The sequence below is a fragment of the Oryctolagus cuniculus genome, chromosome 14 (assembly GCF_051225735.1).
Source record: "Oryctolagus cuniculus isolate XC-2025 breed Fujian yellow rabbit chromosome 14, ASM5122573v1, whole genome shotgun sequence".
Classification (NCBI taxonomy): Eukaryota; Metazoa; Chordata; class Mammalia; order Lagomorpha; family Leporidae; genus Oryctolagus; species Oryctolagus cuniculus.
Genome location: NC_142880.1, coordinates 4,292,469 through 4,304,523, shown reverse-complemented (window position 1 = coordinate 4,304,523; position 12,055 = coordinate 4,292,469). Strand labels below are relative to the sequence as shown.

General features: G+C 46.4%; 1 protein-coding gene across 3 annotated transcripts in view; it reads right to left on the bottom strand.

The window, feature by feature from the left end:
- The window catches only part of MSH3 (mutS homolog 3), a 174,314-nt gene that overhangs the window by 44,144 nt on the left and 118,115 nt on the right, over positions 1-12,055 (bottom strand). The window lies entirely within an intron of this gene.

The window sequence follows — 12,055 nt, the reverse complement described above, 5'->3', positions numbered from 1 at the left end:
AAAGTTATCTGTACCCCTATGTTCATTACAGCTCAATTTATAATAGCTAAGATATGCAATCAACCGAGATGTTCATCAACTGAAGATTGGATCAAGAAATTATATACTACGGAATATTACACAGCAGTTAAAAAAAGAAATCCTCTCATTTGCAACAAAATGTAGGCAATTGGAAACCATTATACTTAGTGAAATAAGCCAGTCCCAAAACGACAAATACCATATATTCTCTCCAATGTGTGGTAACTAACAGAGTACCTAAAAGATAATCTACAGGAGTGAAATTCACACTCTGATGCGATGATTTTGAACAATTCTTGTCTTGACTGTTGAAGAACAATGTTTGTTTTTCTTTTTTCTTCATACTAATTGAATTTTCTATTTAGTATATAATTAATCTATGAGTATAAAGTTAACCAAAAATAGATCTTTGTAAAAAAACAAGAATGCGAATGAGAGAAGGAAGAGGAAGAAGGGAGGGAGGTATGGTGGGAAGAATCACTATATTCTTAAATTTGTATAAATGAAATGCATGAAGTTTATATTCCTTAAAAAAATTTACATGATCAGGGTTGGCACTGTGGCACAGTAGGCTAAGCTTCCACTTTGGTGCCAGTATCCCATATGGGCGCTGGTTCATGTCCCGCTGTCCCTCTTCAGATCCAGCTCTCTGCTTATGGCTTGGGCAAGCAGTGGGACATGGCCCAACTGCTTAGGCCCCTGTACCTGCATAGAAGACCTGGAATAAGCTCCTGGCTCCTGATCGGCCCAGCATCAGCCGTTGCAGCCATTTGGGGAGTGAAACAGCAGATGGAAGACCTCTCTCTCTGTCTGTCCCTCTGTCTGTAACTCTACCTCTCAAATAAATAAATAAATTCTTGAAAAAAAAACAAAAAACAAAACACATGATCATATACGTGTTACTTACTCATTTTTCCCTGTGTTTACTAGTTTTTGTGAATTCAGGACTTCACAGCTGATTAACACGGTGAGCATTCCTAATCCAAAAATCCAAAATCCCAAAAGTTCCCAAATCCCACACTTTCTGAGCACCAGCAAAGTTTACACTCTGCAGGCAGGTAAAGAGTATCCATCAAAACCCCAAAGAGCAGCCTTGATGGTGAGCAGCTGGAAGCCTTGCCTTTGGATCCATCAAGGCACAAGGTGCACATTGTCTTGGAGGTCCTAGGCAGTATAAGCATGATAAAAAAAAAAAAAAAAAAAAAAAGAGAGAGAGAGAGAGAGAGACACTGGGGCCAGTGGCGCTGTGGTGCGGTGGCGCAGTGGGTTAACGTCCTGGCCTGAAGCACCAGCATCCCATATGGGCACTGGTTCGAGTCCCGGCTGCTCCACTTTTGATCCAGCTCTCTGCTGTGGCCTAGGAAAGCAGTGGAAGATGGCCCAAGTCTTTGAGCCACTGCATCTGCGTGGGAGACCTGGAAGGAGCTCATGGCTCCTGGCTTCAGACTGGCGCAGTTCCGGCGGTTGTGGCCAATTGGAGAGTGAACCAGTGGGTAGAAGACCTTTCTCTCTCTCTCTCTCTGCCTCTCCTCTCTCTGTGTAACTCTGAGTTTCAAATAAATAAAGAAATCTTAAAAAAAAAAGACATAAGAACTAGAAAAGATGAATAGAATAGTTCATATGGTCTACAAAGAAAACCAAAAAAGAATATTTTAGACAAAGTATCATAACCAAGCAAAGAGTCTAGCAAGGTGGCTAGATTAAGACCCAGATGCAAAATGAACTGCATTTTTCTGTAGCAGCAACAAAAAATTAGGAAACATAATTATAAAAAAAAAGACGTGGCCTATATACCAACAAAAAATGCTTGGCAATAAATCTAATAAAATATATTTCAAAACCTTCATAGGGAACAATTTTTAAATTTTATTGAGAGAACTTAAAGAAAACCAATATAAAAATAAACTGCATTCATAAAGGGACACATTCATATGTCATATTTACATCATAAGCAAACCAACTTCTCCCTGAACTGACCAATAGGGTCAATGCAAGCCCAATGAAATTCTCAATTTCTTTTCCCAAGAGACTGAATAAGGTCACTATAAAATGAAATGCTACAGCAAATGCTAAAGAAAAGTCAAGATGTTCTACTTTAATAGAGGGGAGAACCTTCCCCATCACATGTAAAAAATTTTATAATGCTAGAGTAATAAGTGAGATGTGGGCTTAGGAAAAAGACAAATGACTAGTGAGAAATAATAAAGTCTTAAATAGCCCCATGAAATATGGAAAATTAAATGTGTGACAAATAATTCTGCATACTGATGGAGAAGGAATGGGGTAACTGAAAACTGGTGTAGAACAGCTAATTATCCACACGGAAAGACTGAAGTCTTACTTCACACGATATGTAAAAATAAATTTTGGATAGATTGATTAAAGATCTCAATCTGAAAATTAAAACTTTAAAATGTCTATAAGAAAATACAAAAGAATATCTTTATGGCCCCAGGAATTCAAATAATCTCTTTTTTTTTTTTTTTTTTTTTTTTTTTTTTTTTTTTTTGACAGGCAGAGTGGACAGTGAGAGAGAGAGACAGAGAGAAAGGTCTTCCTTTGCCGCTGGTTCACCCTCCAATGGCCGCCGCTGCAGCCGGCGCACCGCGCTGATCCTGGCAGGAGCCAGGAGCCAGGTGCTTTTCCTGGTCTCCCATGGGGTGCAGGGCCCAAGCACCTGGGCCATCCTCCACTGCACTCCCTGGCCATAGCAGAGAGCTGGCCTGGAAGAGGGGCAACCGGGACAGAATCCGGCGCCCCAACCGGGACTAGAACCCGGTGTGCCGGCGCCGCAAGGTGGAGGATTAGCCTATTGAGCCACGGCGCCGGCTTCAAATAATCTCTTAAGCACAGAAACATTTACCCACAAAAGGAGGAGCTGACACATTCCACTTTATTAAAATTAAAGACTCTGTGCTCATCAAAGGTCGCCATGTTGACAGTGAAAAGGCAAAAATAATTTAACACTAGATTCTTTATCCTTTAAAATAAAAAATTATTAGAATATTAGATTCTTTATCATTAAAAGTTCTGGGGTAGGCATTCAACATACTTACTGAACAGAACTATTCTATTTCTATTTCTAGTGTTTCTGTGTGTTAGGAGAAATTTAGATCCTTCAAAAGACAAAAGTAACATTAAGAGGACTTTACATGTATGAGTAAGTTGATTTCCACCGCCTCTTCTAAAATAGCTGTTGACAGCTATGCTTGTCCTGATCTAAACACCATTTGCAACCTGCTCTTATTGGCTGGACAGCCACGTTACAACTCTCAGAGTCACCAACAGAGACAACAGCTGACTCAGTGCTTGGTTTTGGCTTCTACTAAAACATGAAATGTGATGAAAGCTAAAAAACAAACTCCAAATTAAAAAAAAAAAAAAAAAACTGCCCTCTGTGGAGACCATGGGCACATTCCGTGGGTCTTTCTACCCAAGGTGACAGAAAACAAACACTGCAAAGTGAGTTACTCTGTCTTGACTGCAGTAATGGTGCCCCAAAGACCCCTGCTGTTGAAGCCCAATAAACATCAGAGCTGCCTAATTATTTACACATCACCAAGGTCAACTTAATTACCTCCTTCCCAGATCTTCATGCAATATTGCTGGGGTGGTAGCACCAACTGGGGCTGTTCTTAAAGGGAGCCAATTTTGCAACACTTACTGAAATTCTCTAAACTCTACAACTCACTGAAGAGAAAATAAAGTATGATTCTAATGATGATGCCACCTGGGATCATTAAGTTTTGAAAACAAAAGTTTAATGGCTGTCACCCAGAGCTGGGGGAGGACCACCTCAGCACCCTGGACCCTCCACGAGGTCTCTGTAGACTAGAACTGCAGGTCAAGTATAGGACACTCAGTTAAATTTGAACTTCCGGTAAATGACAATTATTTTAGTATAAAACAAATATTGAATGGAACATTCTTATCCTCAAAAACATTGTTTACCTGAAATTCAAACTTAACTGGGTGCCTTGGCAACGCTACTCCAGAGTGTGACAGAATCCAGTGCCTGGACTGACGGATCTACCAGACCCTGCTCCAGCCTACTGGGCAAGTTCTAGCTGTTCCAGGCCCATGAGTGTCACCCCCGCCCCAAGAGACCCCAACCTCTGGGGACCACTACTGGACCCCTTAGGGAAATTGGAGGGCTGGCCCCTGTCCTACTTAGGCTCTTCTCCAGCCCTAGGTAGTGCCCCATGGCCCCTGGCCAGAGCAAGCCCAGATATCCAGTGGTGGTGTTGACATGTTCTAGGTACCCACTACTTCCCAAAGCTCCCCAGTGTTTAGAGTTTGCCTCTCTATGAACTTGGATTCACACAGAGACTGGAGAACCCCCTGGAGAAGCAGAGGAGGGGCAGTAGTGGTAAGAATCATCTCGGACACCAGCTAGCCCTCCTGAGAGCAGAGGGAGGCCACCAGAAGACTGAGGCACCCTTGGAACAGGTTCCATCTCCACCCACCCCTATTTTTAAATCAACTGAAAACCTGCTTCCCGTGGATATTAACATCAACTTATTTTAATCTTAATTAACAGATTAACTAAAAATCAAAGTCTGCTTTTCTCACACATGCCCAGGCCAGGTGCCAGTCTGAATGTGTATTCATCGTCTTCATCTCCACTTCTCAGGTAAGGAACTGAGATCCGGTCAGAGTACTTAAAATTTAACTGAGAGGCAAGTCCACACGTTGAGCCAACAAGATCTGCTGCTATCTGTCTTGCCTGAAACTTTAGATTTTGCTCTAACTGAACATGACATTTAGTAAATGATCTCAAGAAAAATTATTTACTCATTAAGACAAGTCAGTAATGCCTGAAAAGGGAAAGTCCAAATTATTTCCAGTTAACTAGACGACTTCTCTACTCTGAAGACAACGAGACGGCCTCTGTTTTCTCTAGTTTTCTACTATGAACATTTTGAGCTGCCAGTTCCACCTGTACAAAATTCTAGGTATCGGCATTAGGTCATCTGGGATACCTGCATACCTGGGTTCAATATGCAACTCCAGCTTTCTGCCAACACAGACCGGGGCAGGCAGTGCGATGACTCAAGCAGTTCCTGCCACCCATGTGGTAGGCCAGGGTTGAGTTCTTTGCTCTAGGCTTTGGCTTGGCCTAGTTCTAGACACTGTGGGCATATGGGGAGCTACCCAGTACATGGGGGCTCCCTCTCTGTCTCACTGCCTCTCAAATAAAATTGTAACAAGCACCTGGCCCAGCAGTTAAGGCACTACCCGGGGTGCCTGCACCCCGTATTGAAGAGCCTGGCTGAGCCCCAGCCCACTGCTTCCACTTTAACTCGTGCTAACGTGCATCTTGGGAGGCAGTGGCTAATGGCTCAAGTTCCTGGATCCCTGCCGCTCATGTGGGAGACCTTGATGCAGCTCTGGGCTCCTTGTTTCGGCGTGGCCCAACCCTGGCTCTTGTAGCTATCTGGAGAGTGAACCAGCAAATGAAAGATCTTTGTCTCTCTTTCAAATACAATGAAAACAAATAAATGGCTTTTAAAAAAACCTAAATTTAAAAAATGGAATTAAGACAAAGTTATTTTAGTGCAAAAAACTCTCAAGTCCATGTCGCTTTCTCATAATATTCATTTCCATGACCTTTGTGAGGACCCCACGTATAACTCCCTTTTCCTCCACAGTTCTCAGGATGACACAGTAAGAAAATGATAAAGAAATCTCACTGATTAAATGTTCTTACCTATCTTTTAGCAAGAATCATGCATATGTGAGGCACCAAACATCAAAGTCTCTGAGATAATAAAGACACAACAGGGGATGGCGTGTGGTATAGTGGTAAAAAGCAGCCACCTGTGACTCCCGGCATCCCATATGGGTGCTGGTTCAAGTCCTGGCTGGTCCACTTCCAACTCAGCTCCCTGCTAACGGCCTGGGAGATAAAAGGCAGCAGAAAATGGCTCCAAGTACTTGGGCCCCTGTTACCCACATTGTGGCCACTTGGGGAGTGAATCGGTGGATGGAAGACTAACTCTCTCTGTCTCCTCTCTTTCTCTCTGCAACTGTGACTTTCAAATAAATAAATAAACCTTTAGAAGAGAAAAACAAAAGACACATCAAATCTATCTGGCAGACCGACTGACTGGTCTGAGTAAACATTCTAACAGTAGTCAGATTCTCAGGCTGGAAGAACTACCTTTCCCCTTACTGAAGTTACTGGACATCCAACAGGGCTGACCCAGACAGTGCCTACACCTGCGGTAGGTACCAGGCACGAGGCCATAGACAGAACAAGCTCTCAAGAAACTAGAGCTATGACAGACGGATGGATGGATGGATGAATGGATGGATGGATGGACAGACAGACGAATGGATGTCAGCAAGCAAGCTCCAGATGGCACCTCAAGTGAACTGTTGACGAATCTTGTGAGGACTGAAGGACACGCTCCCAAGTTTTACCTGAGTACTGTCAGTGTCTCAACAGGCATCAGTCTCTAGATCTCAGTGTTTTATCTAAACACTGAAGCCAATTTTGAGACCACATTTAATGCCATCTTCTACGGGGAAGAGCAGATGGAAAAATGAGAGGTAAACCTTCAGGTACTGCCATCAAGTCAGCAGGAACACTCAAGGCCCTGCGCTCATGACCCCACAAGCATCATCTCATTCAGTTCTCAGAGGGGAATTCTCGTAACTCTGTATTCCCATTTCACAGGTGAGGAAACAGAGGCCTGCCCATCAAGACGGCAGGACTGGGATGTCAGTGAAGCGCAGCCTCTGACTGATGTCTCTCAGTGGACCCTGGCTCAACGACAAGAAATCAGTCACTGCTAAATAAGAGAAGAGGTGTGCTAGCTCAGGGGCCTTGAGTCCAGCGCTGGGTACAGGTGTCTCAGCTGTAAATCAGCCATCAGATCCCTGACGTCAGGAGAGGCACAGTAGGGAAAAAGCAGCCCACCAAAACTCAGATGCTGTTCTGAGACCTGAGCAACTGCTAGCCTTCTGCAGACAATGCTTTCTTCCCTGACAGGCACGGTTACTGATATCTATCTTGAAAGAATTCTGGGAGAACTATTTTTACAATAGTCACAAAAAGTTTGGCAGTTTCAAAGAAAATTTTTCCCCAACAATGTCAACCAACAGCAGGCTGCAATGAGAGACTCCAAGCGAAAGCCTCCTCCGGACAAGCTCTCGGGCAAACCTTTGCACTGTTCTCCCCAAGGCCGAGACAGGCCGAGAGCAAGAAGCACGAGACGACACAGCACACAGGTCACGTGCTGAGATGCCCAGGGGAGATGCCGACCCACGTGAGAGCTGACCATCACCCAGTCCAACAGCTCGCTACACAGAGGAGGAAGCAGAGGCCCGGCAGGTGAGGGGCCTACTCAAGAGGTGGGAAACACCAGCAGAGCAAGGCTCGAACTCACATCTGCTGTCACAGCACACTGAAAGCAGTACGTGATGCAAATCTGTAAAACGGAACACAGCGCTGGAAAAGGAGGAGACCACTCCTGGCCACAGTGACGGTGCTGGCCCCAAGGCGGGAAAGGCATCTTGTCGGATGAGCAGGAGTTTGGTCAACAGAGATGAGGAAGGGACAGGGAGCGAGACAGCAGCAGAGGGGCGAGACTCCCTTTTGAACGCCCCTCGCTAGCTCCCTGTTGCTGAGGCAGGAAGGGTGGGCACCAGAGGAAAGCAGTGACAGAATCCACTGCTTTTTTGCCATTAGGAAATCCCTCGTTTTCATTCTTGGTTTCATGTTCCGATCACCGCATCCACAGCACAACCAGTGAGAATAATCTGACTATGGACTTACTAAGAGTAAGCACAGGCACACATTCTGATACGCATTATTGCTGTTCAGCGTGCTAATTAGGTAGAAACAGTCAAAAGCCAAGGGGTATTTCTATAGGTAGCCTTACTGCTGGCTCAGACACAGCCAAAGCAGGTTTGCCTGGAGAACCTAGGAGCACTGTACGGGAGGAGAGGAGAACCTGGGGAGACTTCCCTCGTCTTTACCAGCTCCAGGCATGCATCCGTGTAACAAGTATGTGAGCGCCTGCTTTGTGGCACACACTCCACTACGGACCAAAGTGCCTCGGGCCCTTCTTGACCTTGGGAGGAGGGACTCTCACCAGGACCCCAGAGTGTGCCCTGCCCCCCACCCAGAACTCTGGGCTGGGGACACCCTTGAGGAGAGGCCCAAGGAACTCCGGGCTGGGGACACCCTTGAGGAGAGGCCCAAGGGTTCAGAGGCTTCCTGGGAACCACTGCTCTCCACCTCTGCCACATTTTCTTCACTCCCAAATTGAGAAGCCATTATCTTTGCTTCTCCTTTCCCCTTGCCAATAACTTGGATATTTGTACTTATATTATGGATAAAAACCTCCACAAACAAACTAAAACCCCAACTTTGAGTTCGGTCTAAAGCCCTCAGCTAGAGGTCAGTGGCTCAGTAGACAAACGGCTGTGGGAGGCTGAAGGCCACAGCACCGTCTGGGAGTTTCTCAAGCACTTGTCTCGGGTGGCTTTGCAGGGCCACAGGGGTGCCAGGTTGCTGACCCCTAGCCCTTAGTGATGGGGGGGGCAGCTACAGCCCCTGGCCAGCCTCCTGTGGCATCCTGTCCCTCTCCCCCTATTCCAGTGTGCCACCACACTATCAGCATTTTCCACGTGTGCTGCTACGTGAAAAGGAAGAAGCAGGGCTTCTTAGAACACACTGCTGTCGTGGGAAGTCACTCAGCACTACCCAGGGAGGAGCCCTTGCCAGATCACTTCCCCTTAGGGGCCTTAGATTCCTCTCAAAGATGAAGGGGCTCTTACACTGACTGGGTGGCCCCTCATTTCCCTCCAGTTCTACAGCACAATTATTCTGCCAACAGTGAAATCCCCACACATGTCCTAAAAAGCAAGCCTGTAAAGGAAAAAAAAAAGGCAAAGTTAACAGTGAGCTATGGAGGGCACAAGGAGGCGTGTGCTGACTCCTCACTGCTGGAGTGAACCTGCCTGGGAGCCTGCTGTGTGCTGGACAACTGTGACCACTGTCAACTCCCTTCAAGCGTGGGGCTGCTGGGGACAGAGGGAGGGCAGGGACAAGTCAGCAGGGCAAGTGCTGAGAAGGAGAAGCACGCAGGGAGGTGCTGTGTGGCCTTGATGTGGGAAGGCTGCGGTGGCCAAGATGAGACAGGAAGAACAAGCGGGAGCTGCACAGAGGGCCTTGGGGGTCATCGGGGGTGTGAGGCACAGTGTGGAGACAGGCCACACTCTAGGCAGGGAGAACTCCATCAGCCAAGTCCCAGAGGCACAGCAACTTGGGAACTGTAAGAAGTCCAATGTGGGCCGGTGCAGCAGCTCACTAGGCTCATCCTCCGCCTGCAGCGCCGGCACCCCGGGTTCTAGTCCTGGATGGGGCGCTGGATTCTGTCCTGATTGCTCCTCTTCCAGTCCAGCTCTCTGCTGTGGCCTGGGAGGACAGTGAAGGATGGCCCAAGTCCTTGGGCCCTGCACCTGCATGAGAGACCAAGAGGAAGCGCCTGGCTCCTGGCTTCGGATTGGCACAGCGCACCGGCTGCAGCAGCCATGTGGGGGGTGAACCAACGGAAGGAAGACCTTTCTCTCTGTCTCTCTCTCACTGTCTAACTCTGCCTGTCAAAAAACAAACAAACAAACAAAAACAAAGTCCAATGTGGTGGGAAGTAAGGGACCAACTCCACATGGGTGTGGCAGAGCCATGGCCTGCCTGCAGGGGAGGGGCTGGACAGCACTTGGCTCAGGTAGTCAGCTGGGGGGAGCAACAGAAGAGGGGGTATATGGCGCATGCTTAAAACTGCGAGAGTGAAAGTGGGCAGAAAGCAGGCTTGTTCAGAAAGAACGTAATCACTTATAAAATACTGAATCCAGAGAAGCCTACCTAAAATTTATATGTATGAAAAACTGTTTCTTAAAATTACATGATTATCAAAAGCAACAAGGCCACTTAACTGAAGAAATTATTTTCCGGGTATATTTTATAATTAACAGCCATTCTATACTTAAAATTGAATTCCGCATAGTAAGATCTTTCTCAACACTATCCCTATATATAAATTTATACCCTGAAAAATAGAATGCACTTCACCATAGCAACAGTTCTACATCAACTCCTACTCAAGTTAGAAAAAGCAAATGTAAAACAAATGAATATTCTGGAATATTCTGAAGTGCCTGCTACAAAAACATCACCCCATTTACTGAGCGAAGATTCAAATATAAGAGCTCAATATTTCTTAAAACCATCCTTGTAATTAGACAGAAGCCTATTTTAATTTCTCAAATTTTGCATCATCAAAACATATTATGTACTTTCTAAAATCAAGAGGGGAAAAAAGAATTAAAAAGGATAGGGAAAAATATCAATGTCAAGGATGGCACATGTGGGATCAAGCTGATGGGCATGGGAACAGTAACTGGAAATGACCTTTAAGTCACAAATCAAATATAAAAAAGCTATTAAATATTAATTTATATTACTTATAATTATGTGAGAAAAGCTATATCCTACCATTCTTACAGGAGCTCTCCCATGGGAGTTCAGTAGTGCACAAACTTCTGAATAGCAATGAACCCGTTTACAGGGCTCAGGTCCTGAATCCCTCACAGTGCATATGCTGAAGTCCCCACCCCTTAGGAGGGCAGTCCTGGGAGGTGGGGTCTTGGGTCGGGACTCTGTCCTGAAGCCTGGGAGAGCGCCCTCCCTCCAGCCACCCCAGGGGGCCACGGCGAGAAGCTGGAAGCTGGGTCTGCAGCAGATTCCCGTTGTCGCTGCTGCCCAGTCTGCGGAACTTGGTTGCAGCAGCGCAGACCGGCTAAGACACAGATCATACAAAGGTACTTCATGGAGGACGGAATTAAAAGATGAAATTTCAGTACAAAAAGTTTCTGAAATTCAAGCACAGCTTTTGCATAATACGAATTTTCCACAAACTTCTCACATGAATTTCAAATTTTCTGCACCAAAATAAATTTACCTTTTAATTCCATTTTCCTCAAACGTTTCGCAGTATCCTTGTATTTTGTAAGAGATGAAAATCAACTTGTCACCCTGCTCCCAGCTACTCTGTACTGACTCGGCACTTCTGGGCTGCTTCACTTTGTACTGACTCTCTAATGCTCCCCAGCATCTCAGATCTGTCACACTGTCCTCAGAAAAACTGCCAAACACTCCTCTGTCTATGCTTCTAGCCCCTGGCTTAACATTTTCTCCACGCACGTGGTTCACACCTGGCTCAGGGTTACCCCCTGCGGCCCTTTGGTTGGTGGAGCTGAGCTTTCTGTCCCATCTAAGCCGTGCCCTTCAGGGTAGGAAGTCATCCTTGTTCCTTCAGGGCCTGGCCTGCTCAGCCTCCCTGCAGAACCTTCACACGTGCGGGTCAGCAGCTCCATTCTTGGGTTACTGTCATCTTTCATGACAGATCCCGCTGTCCCATCAGATGATTCAGCATTCACACAAACAACCCTTTCCTAAGCTCCCTCCCCTGATCTCATCTCCACAGACCTGCCGCTCCCCGCTCCCCACCCTCCAGAGCCACACCTGGGGTCTGGCCAACTCCCAGAATACCACCGCTGCAGACTTACAGCAAGGCTTCTCACCCTCTGACACACTTTCTCTCCCTTCATGATAACCGCCTCCATGTTCATCCTTGAGCCCATCACCAGTCTATTTCACTCCAGGCGGACGACGCATCTCTGAACAAACTCTGCTCAGCTTCTCCAAGTCCTGGTTTCAACTAGGCCACACGTCGGCCTACGGAACTGCAGACCCTGAGCACGAGTGATGCTCTCACTTGCCCCACCAAGAACCATGAACAATCCACTTATTTGAAAGCCAGAGATACAGAGAGAGAGAGAGAGAGAGAGAGAGAGCTTCCATCCACTGGTTCACTCCCCAGATGGCCGCAATGGACAGGGCTAGATAGGCCGCAGTCAGGAGCGAAGAGCTTTGTCATAGTCGTCCACGTGTGTGCAGGGGCCCAAGCACTTGAGCCATCTTCTGCTCTTTCCCAGGCACATCAGCAGGGAGCTGGATGGA